The 9545-nt window shown below is 42.6% G+C and overlaps 1 pseudogene; it reads left to right on the top strand.

Annotated features, from left to right (window-relative positions):
• Positions 1–3012: 3012 nt before the first annotated feature.
• On the top strand, positions 3013–9248 carry LOC103007106 (DNA polymerase epsilon subunit 3-like; annotated as a pseudogene).
• The last annotated feature ends 297 nt before the right edge of the window (positions 9249–9545 follow it).

The raw sequence follows: 9545 nt of genomic DNA, 5'->3' as shown, positions 1-9545 counted from the left end.
ATCCCACAGTGATTTTCTCAGCGGCCTTAACCACAAGGGCGGTGGCCGTGATGGCTCTAGGCGAGAGGGGTATTTATTTCCGTGTTACAGGGTCCAGTTGCTGGCCATAATACCCTATAGGTCGACGGTGGTCTCCATGTTTTGGGGTGAGTATCCCAAGGGCATTCCCTTCTTTTTCATATACAAGAAGGGAATCTGATCATTGGGATGCCTAAGGGCAGGTGGGTTCTTCAAACTCTCCTTTAAGTCCTTAAAATCTGTGTCATCTGGTTCTTCCCATAAAATTGGATTGGAGTTGTGCTTCAGTAAAACATACAGAGGTTTGGCCATGAGAGAAATTTGGATCTCAGTTTTGGCAATAACCAACTAGCCCAAGAAAACCTCACAGTTGGTGCTTAGTTTTGGGTTTAGAGAAACTTAGGACACCAGGAAGTCTGTCTGGAACTAAGTGTAGCCCTTGTTCTGATATCAGATGCCGTAAACAATGAACCTGGGTTTAGGGCAAACTGCAATTTATCCTCACTGCCGTATGTCCCTTTAAGGCTGAAAGCGTTAGCAGGTGGATGATGACTTCCTGTGAGGAGGTTTGAGAAAGAGCAAAGAAGCAAATCATCCACATGTTGCAGCAAAGTAGAACCTCTAGGGAACTTTGTATCATCCAAATCAGCCTTCAGGAATTATGAGAAATAAGGACTTTCAGTAAAACCATGAGGTATTACTGTCCAGGTGAATAGTTTTTCTTCTCAAGTGAAGGCAAAGAGGTATTCGCTAGGTTCAACCGGAATGTTACAGCATGCACTGCATAAATCAAGTTACAGCAAAGAATTTACCTCCTGTGGGAATGACTTAGGAATGTATGAAAGGAGCAACAGGGTGTCAAGGGATAGCTATGTTGTTTATTACTTGGAGGTCTTGGACAAACCTACACCCTTGGCTTTTAGGTTTCCTCATCTGTAAAATGGGAGTATTACAGGGGCTAGTACAAGGACTAATGGGGTCCTGAACCTTGTAATCTTCAATTATGGGCTTTATGCCTGGGATGGCTTCTTTACTTACACATTGTCAATTCTGGGAAGAGATTTTGAGAGATCTGTTTGAATCTCGATGGGAGATGTGCTGTGAATTTTGCTACTGTCAGTGGAGATTTTGCCCATAAAAAGGATGGTAGCTGATTCAATAGGGACAAATGATCTGTGTTTCCAGAATCAGCTCTAGTATCATCAGAGATGGAGCAAATAAAAGATATCAAAGAGTCGTTTAATTCACATTGTTGTTTACTCTGATGACGACTGTCAAATTCTGGAATTATTTCCCCCTTTTGGGAGAAAGAAATTCTGGCCTGATGCTTCTCTAAGAAGTCTCGGCATAATAAATGGATAGAGGTGGAGGAACTAAGAAGAAAAGTGTGTGTATCTCTCAGAGGGCCTAAACAAAGTGGAATAGGTTCAGAGACAGGAGCCTGTTGAGGTTCATTGGAGAGCCCCACTATTTGAACTGTTTACTCTGAGGCAGGGGCTGCTTTGTAGTAGTGGGGCTGAGCCTTGAGAGTGTGGTTCCAAGTGTCAATTAGGACCGGAAGAGATTCGCCCCCAACCTGGAGAAACGTTTCTCTAAGCCAGTTAAGAGGGAGGATTGAGAAGAGCCCTGTCGTTGAGAATTGGGAGGATGGTGGAAAAGCTGGCTAGAAGACTGAAGGTGCCTGAAGCACTTAAATTTGTAAAATCTCTTTTCCGAAGTCTTGGCTCTTTGCAATAATAGCAGAAACTAGGAGGGTTTGGTTTCATTTAGGAGCCTTCATTTGCTGGAGCTGAAGATAAAGGATTTTAGCTGCCTCCCTTTTAGGTGACTCCTCTAAGAAAGTGAGAGAACTGGTTTGCAAGATTAACTAAATCTGGAGTGGACACAGTTTTTCATTCCATCCTGTTCCTTTTTGCCAGAAGGGAAAGGTCCTGCTTCAGCCCACTAGTAAACATAGAGTTAAAAGCTGCCTGGGTAGAATTAACATCTGAAGGAAGGTCAGAATTTTCTTTAAAAGCAATCTGAAGTCAATTGTTAATAGTCATGAACAGATGCATTAGATTATTGTGTGCAAGCCTGCATTTTGTTCCAATCACCAGGCTTTGGAAAAGCCGCAGGACTTGCCCCATGAAGTCTCCTAGCAATTGCCTGAGGCTGATCATATGAGTTAGCAGGATGGTCTCCCGGTTGTAACTCTAAAGGCCTTTTAGGATTTTCCCAAGTAGCAGTTCTCATCCCATGCTGGGCCTGGCCTTCACCGACAAGCGTATGAACTAGCTGACGTAAGTCAGAGAGACCGGGTTGCTGAGTTTGAATGACTGTATTAAATTCCTCAGCAAGTCTGTGAGGATTTTCAGTTACTTTGGAAAAATCTTTGACTGTGGCTCACAGTTCACCTTTAGTCCAGGGCATATATATACGAAATTAAGGGTGTAAGTCTCTGGATTCTTAGGAGGCTTAATTTTAAAGGGACAGGTTCTGATAAGTTCAGAGGAAAAGCGAGTAGGGAGAGTTTTAGAGGAAAAGCGAGTGGGGAGAGTTTTAGAGAAAAAGGGAAGTTCATTGAGAGAATTAGTATGGGGAACTGAGGGGCTAGAGCAGGTGTAGGTGGCCCAGAAGAGCAGGAAGATGGCACTGGAGGCATGGCCTGAGCACAAGGGGCTGAGGGAGGGAGACAGGATGTTGCTGGATGCGGAGCCTGGGACAAAGCAGCCCAGGAAGAAGAGCCTGAGGCTTTGGGAGCAATTCCATCTTTTTAATCATTCATTTGCCTCAAAGTCTTATTTTGCAGAAAGTCAATTTTAGGCTGCTGATAACGTTTGGAAGCCTCAAAATACCAATCAAAATAAGCATTCCATTCAGTTTTGGAAATTTTAGGGCCCTGACAGTCCAATTCCGTTTTAAGAAAAGTAAGCTCCCCATAATGGCCATCGATATTCTAGATTGCCTTTGGTGAGGTGGGTCCATTTAGTTAGAAATTCTCATGAGGGGCGGCAATGGCGGAGAGGCCCGAGGACCTAAACCTGCCCAATGCTGTCATCACCAGGATCATCAAGGAGGCGCTCCCGGACCGTGTCAGCACCTCCAAGGAGGCCCGGAGCGCCATCTCCCGCGCTGCCAGCGTCTTCGTGCTGTACGCCACATCCTGTGCCAACAACTTCGCCATGAAAGGGAAATGCAAGACACTGAATGCCAGCAATGTGCTCTTCGCCATGGAGGAGATGGAGTTGCAGCGGTTCGTGACCCCTTTAAAAGAAGCTCTGGAAGCTTACAAGAGGGAGCAAAAAAGGCAAGAAGGAAGCTTCAGAGCAAAAGAAGAAGGACAAAGACAAAAAAACAGATTCGGAAGGGCAAGACAAGAGCAGGGATGAGGACGACGATGAAGATGAGGAAAGGCTGGAGGAAGAAGAACAGAATGAAGAGGAGGAAGTGGACAACTGAAGAGGATGGGGAGACGCAGCTCGGAAGGTACCACTCGGAAACGCCGTACACGTTTGTGTGAAGCTTTTTCGTGCTGGGCAGAGTAGTCTTAGGCAGAAGATCGAAATAAAAACTAAATTATCATCAGGATTATCATCAAAACCAGCGCTTCCCAGACTCGGAGCATCTGAGTAGCAGAATCCTGTTTTGCTTAATCAGTCTCAAGGTTATGACTTTTTGGCAAGAGGGATTCTGAACAGCCAATTTAATTGGTCAATTTGATCTCTCTTGTTTACTTACACGTATAGTTAGGCAGTTGTTGATCCCCAGTTCCCTCCTCACCCCCCCCCCCCCAAAAAGTAATAATAACTTCCATGCTGCCAACTGTGTTCCGGATCACAGAGGCAGTCAAGGCTCAGGAAAAATTGGGGTTTGATCATGGTCAGCCTATTTGATTTTACAGTATTTGGCAATACTAGCTTATTTCAGGTGATCAGAATGGCTGAGCTTTAGGAAATTACTATAAGTGTTCAAGAGAACAATGAAATCTGTTCTATTGCCTCCTCACTTGACAGTAACATTAACTGAATTTTGGTTTCTACAGACCCACTTGGCTTGGACCCCTTCTATATTGCCTATAGGCATGTTACCTGCTTGGGTGGCAATGTTCTCGGCACATAACACTTTTAAATCAACAGAGTAGAGTTAGTCAAGCAAGGTTGCCAGTGTCTTACTTTTGTAAAACAGATGGTTTAGTCTTAAATGCACATCTCTGCCTGTGACTGTACAGCTTCAGGGTTTGTTGTCACCTCCTGGAAGGTATAAAATTCCAGGCTTTCTCTTCTTGTAGTCCATCTCCTAGACTTGTGGCTTGGCTTTTCATTATTCCAATTCATGACAAGTTCCAGACTTTATTTCTTCTAGGCACAACTTTCTCCCTCTGTGCTTCTCACCTCCTGTCTCTGTTCTGCCTCTCCTCTGCTCCCCATTCCCACTTTCTCTGTCCCTCTTTTTCTCACTTCTGCCAATCCAGGAACTTGGATGACCTGCTTAATATCCCAAAGCGTGGTTTCCTCTGATTCCCTAGTTCTAATCTCATGTCTTTTAAAAATGATTTTGTAAACCTCTCTGAACCATAAGGGAAATCTGATGGTGCTCAGGAATCTAATTCCTCCCCTAATCCATCCCCTTTAACTGCTTCTGAAGCATCTCTGTTGACCTTTCCTAGTTTTCTTCTCTTTCCATTTGGTGCTTCAAGCACTTTTTTGTTCGTCTCTAAGTTGAGTGCTTGGAGGTTGAAAGGTAGTGAAATGTAGTGTGACACTGTTAATTTGTTAGATGAATACAGTGGAAAGTTTGTTGATAAATGAGTGAAGAATATTGAGAAAATTATAATGCTTTGTATAAACAAAAATTCCTGTTAAAAGTGAAAAAAAAAAGAAATTCTCATGAGGAAGGGCTACAGTTTTTAAACATAAGATCAGCCAGAGGAACATCCCTGGTGGTCCAGTGGTTAAGACACTGCACTTCCACTGCAGGGGGCATGGGTTTGATCCCTGGTTCGATCCCACAGGCTGCACTGCATGGCCAAAAAATAAATTAACAACAACAACAAAAATCAGCCAGAGTCCCTGTAAGGGGGGGGGGGGTTGCCCTCAAAATATTTAGATAATTGGGATCCCATTTTTCAGCAGTTTTTCTCTAGAGTAAGAGAATAATTTTTAAAAAGTCTAAACAGCTCAAGCAGCTTACAGCTTAAACAGCTTGCAGCCCAGACAGTTCAAATATCTCTAACAGCCTGCAGGCCTAATACCAGCCAGTTGTAAAGGAATAGGTTGGTCCTAGAGGAGCCAGGCCAAAGGCTTCTCAGCAGAGTTCCAACAGAACAACCGCTATTCCAAAGGAATGGCCCGAAGGCTGAACTGGCACAGTTCCGATGAAATAGCCTCTGTTCCCAAAGGAATGGGCTGAAGCCTAGCCAGTTCCAGTTGGAAGAGTCTGATTTCAAAATCAGATGAGTACTTGAGTACAGAACAAGGCCTTATCCAGAAAGGACAAGACCTTAAAATAGATCCCAGGTAAAGCCTGGAGAGCTTCAAAGAGGGAGGAGGCTCAGATCCAGGAGAAGTACCTTCAAACTCCAGGGTCAGTGAGAAAATCAGTGAGCAGCAATGGGCTCATGTGGGTACTGCACCTGTTTACTTACCAGCCCATCGGGGGTCTTCTCTGGATCCCTGTACAAGTCACCAAAATGTTGACCTAAAACAAATAGACTGCCAGTTATTTCTCCAGCAAAAATGGGTTTATTTGGGATCAGCAGAGAATTGCAGTTCAGGGTCTGCAACCATGGTGAGCCACATGCAAGTCCCCACGTGGCAAGGGAAGGAGGGGGAAAAGGAAGTTGGGAGGCTGTAATAAACAAAGAGTCCCTGTGTTTTAATTGACTGAGCAGTTGCCAGGATTGAGAAGACTCTTTCTTCTTCCTGCTGGGTTCGGCTATTGTTGCAGGGTGTGGGAGCTCCCTTTCTGATCTCCCAGCTCCATTTAATTGAGGTTTCTGTTTATTAATTTTTTACAGGGGCATCATAGCTCTGTGACCCTTGGCCAGAGGCCTCAGGCTCCTCCCCTGTAGAGCATGGACCTGAATGGGGCTTTGTTTCTGGGGTTGTTGTTATAGAGCCTGAGGTAGTGGATGGCAAATGCTTTGCACAGTGCCTGATTCAGCTTCTAGCCTCAGAGCCTCTGAGCTGAGAGGTGGAGGTGGGTCTCTTGCCTGCTCGGAATCTACCGCTGGCTAAAGGGTGTGCTGGGGCATCTGGAGAAAGGGCCCAAGGGTAAGGAGGTGGGAGGAAGAGAACTTTCAATGCTGACCCACCACCTCCTGCCTGGGTTAGGCCTGCATCTCTCAACCAGGCTTTCTGTCTCAACCTTTGCTCCTTTAAGGTCTGTCCTCAAAAGTCTTAAAAACAGGTCACATGGTATCTTTTACTCCTTGCTCAAAGCCCTCCAGTGGATCCCCACCTCTCAGTAAAGCCAAAGTCCTCACAGAGGCCCCTGGGGGCCTCCACCTGCCTTATCTCCTGCACTACCCCTCTCTCAAGCCCCACTGCCCTGTGACAAGCAGGTGCACTCCTGCCTCACTGCTTTCCTACTTGAACGGTCCTAGACATCCATGAGGCCAGTGGGTGTTTCATCCTCTCACTGAGGGGGACCGGCCACGTGGTGGTCTCTCATCCTCAAATCCCCAGGCATGCTCCTTGCCATAATGCCTTTGCCCTTGCTGTACTATCCACCTGGAAGTGATCTTCCAACTCAAAATTCTCTTTATCAGGTGAGAACTTCCCTGGCCAATCACCACATAAAAATTATATTTTTTAAATTAACATGCCGTAAAATTGACTCTTTTGGTGTAAAGGTTTATGAGTTTTAACACACGTTTAGACCCATTCACCTCCACCAAAATCATGACAGCCCCTCATTCTATCCTACTGTGGTCATATGCTCTCCCTCTCCAAGCCCACCCATTTGGTTTTTCTGTGTCTCTACAGTTTTGCCTTCTCCAGAATGTCATGTAAGTGGAACCTGACTATATGTAACCTTTTGAGACTGGCCTCTCTTACTCAACATGCCTTTGAGATTCATCTAAGTTGTTGCTATTCCTCTTTCTTGTTGCATAATATTCCATGCCATGCATAGTCCACAGGTTACCCATTCACCTGTTGAACATTTGAGTTGTTTCCAGGTTTTGGTGATTATGAATAGACCACCTGTAGACATGCATATGCAGGTTTTTGTGTGAGCAGAGCTTTTCATTTCTCTTGGGTAAATAATAAGACATAGGATCACCAGGTTCTATGATAAGTGTATGTTTAACTTTATAAGAAAGTGCCAAATTGTTTTCCATAATGGCTGTATCATTTTGCAGTCCACTAGTGAGGAGAGCCACACATGTAAGTTAAACATGTACCAGTCGCCAGGTGCTCTGTATCCTGCCAGCACTTTGTATTTTCAGTATTTAACTGCTCTAGTAGGTATGTAGCAGTAGCTCATTGTGGTTTTAATTTGCATTCCCCCAGTGTCTACAATGTCAGCCATCTTTCCACTGGCTTATTTACTGTCTGTATATTCTCTCTGGTGCAGTGTCTGTTCAAATTTTTGCCCATTAAAAAAAAAATTGAATTGTTGGCTTTCTTACTGTTGAATTTTGAAAGTTCTTTCTGTATTCTGTACATAAGTCCTTTGTTAGTTATGTGATTCATAAATATTTTCTCCCAGTGTGTAGATTATCTTTTCATTCTCTTACCAGTGTATTTTTCAAAGCAGATATTTTAATTTTTGCTACGTCTGCTTTACCAGTTTACCAGCTTTTTTTCTCAGCCATTCAAAATAGCTGTTATGAAGAAATTCAACAAGCTACAAGAAAACTCAGAAGACAGTTCAATGAACTCAAGAATAAAATTAATGAATAAAATTAATGAAATTACTATAGAGATTGAAATTATAAAAAAGGACCAAACAGAAATTCTGAAGCTGAAGAATTCAATGAATGAGATATAAAAATCAGAGCTGAAATAAATGATATAGAGACCAGAAAAACAATAGAAAGGATTAACAAAACTGAGAGCTGTTTTTAAAAAAAATAAAATAAAATTGACAAACTTTTAGCTAAACTAACTATGAAAAAAAGACTCAAATAAAAAAATTATAAGAGAAAGAGTAGACATTATAATTGATACTGCAGAAAAAAATTAGATAAGAGATTACCATGAATAATAATTGACAACAAATTAGATAACCCAGAAGAAATTAATAAATTTCCTGAAACATGATTTACCAAACTGAATCAGGAAGAAATAGAAAATCAGGCCAATAATGACAAAAGGAATTGAATCAGGAATCAACCTCTCAATATAGGAGGAGCAGACTCCCCAGGAGCTGACAGCTTCCCTGACAAATTCTATTTACTAAACACTTAAAGAATTGATGCCAGGGATTTCCCTGATGGTGCAGTGCTTAAGAATCCGCCTGCCAATGCAGGGGACACAGGTTTGAGCCCTGGTCCAGGAAGATCCCACATGCCATGAAGCAACGAAGCATGTGCTGTGCGCCACAACTACTGAGCCTGCGCTGTAGAGCCTATGCTCCGCAACAGAGAGAAGCCACCCCAATGAGAAGCCCGTGCACTGCAATGAAGAGTAGCCCCTGCTCACTGCGACTAGAGAAAGCCCACATGCAGCAATGAAGACCCAATGCAGCCAAAAATAAAAATAAATAAAATTTATTTAAAAAAAGAAAAAAGAATTGATGCCAATCTTCAAACTCTTCCAAGAGATTGTGAGGAAGGAAGACTTCCAAACTCATTCTGTGAGGCCAGCATTACCCTTATACCAAAGCCATTTAGCACAACAGATGAAAAGGAAACTATAGACCAAGAGATTAAAAGTGTTGGCGAGGATGTGGAGAAAAGGAAGCACTTGTACATGTGGTGGGAATATACATTGGTTCAGACACTATGAAAAACAATATGAAAGTTCCTGAAAAAATTAAAAAATAGATTTATCATATGATCCAGCTGTACCACTTCTGGGTATATACCCCCTCAAAATGAAAACAGGATATTGAAGAGATATATACAATCCTATGTATATTTATCACAATAGTAAAGCTATGGAAGCAATCTAAGTGCCTATAAATTGCTGAATGGATAAAGAAATTGAGATATGCATTTATTTATTTATTTATTTTACATTGGGCCATTTGCAACAGCATGGATAAGCCTTGTTGCAAGTGAGATAAGTCAGAAAGACAAATACTGCATGATATCACTCGTATGTGAATTCTAAAAAAACCAAACTCATAGAAAGAGTAAAATTGTGGTTGCAAGGGGGATGGGATGGGATAGGCCATATATTTAAGGGTACAAATTTGCGACAAGTAACAAAAAAGTCCTAGAGATCTAGAGCAAGGTATAATGAATCTAGACAATAGAGAATAATCATCAATACTTTTACAGCATCTTTTCTGAACACCAGTTTTTTATTTTAAAAGTCTTTTTATTGGGGTATAATTGGCATATAGCATTATATTAGTTTCAAGTGGACAGCATA

The sequence above is a fragment of the Balaenoptera acutorostrata genome, chromosome 7, assembly GCF_949987535.1.
Source record: "Balaenoptera acutorostrata chromosome 7, mBalAcu1.1, whole genome shotgun sequence".
NCBI classification, from domain to species: domain Eukaryota; kingdom Metazoa; phylum Chordata; class Mammalia; order Artiodactyla; family Balaenopteridae; genus Balaenoptera; species Balaenoptera acutorostrata.
Note: the sequence above shows the minus strand (reverse complement) of the source record. Positions and strands in the feature narration are given on the sequence as shown.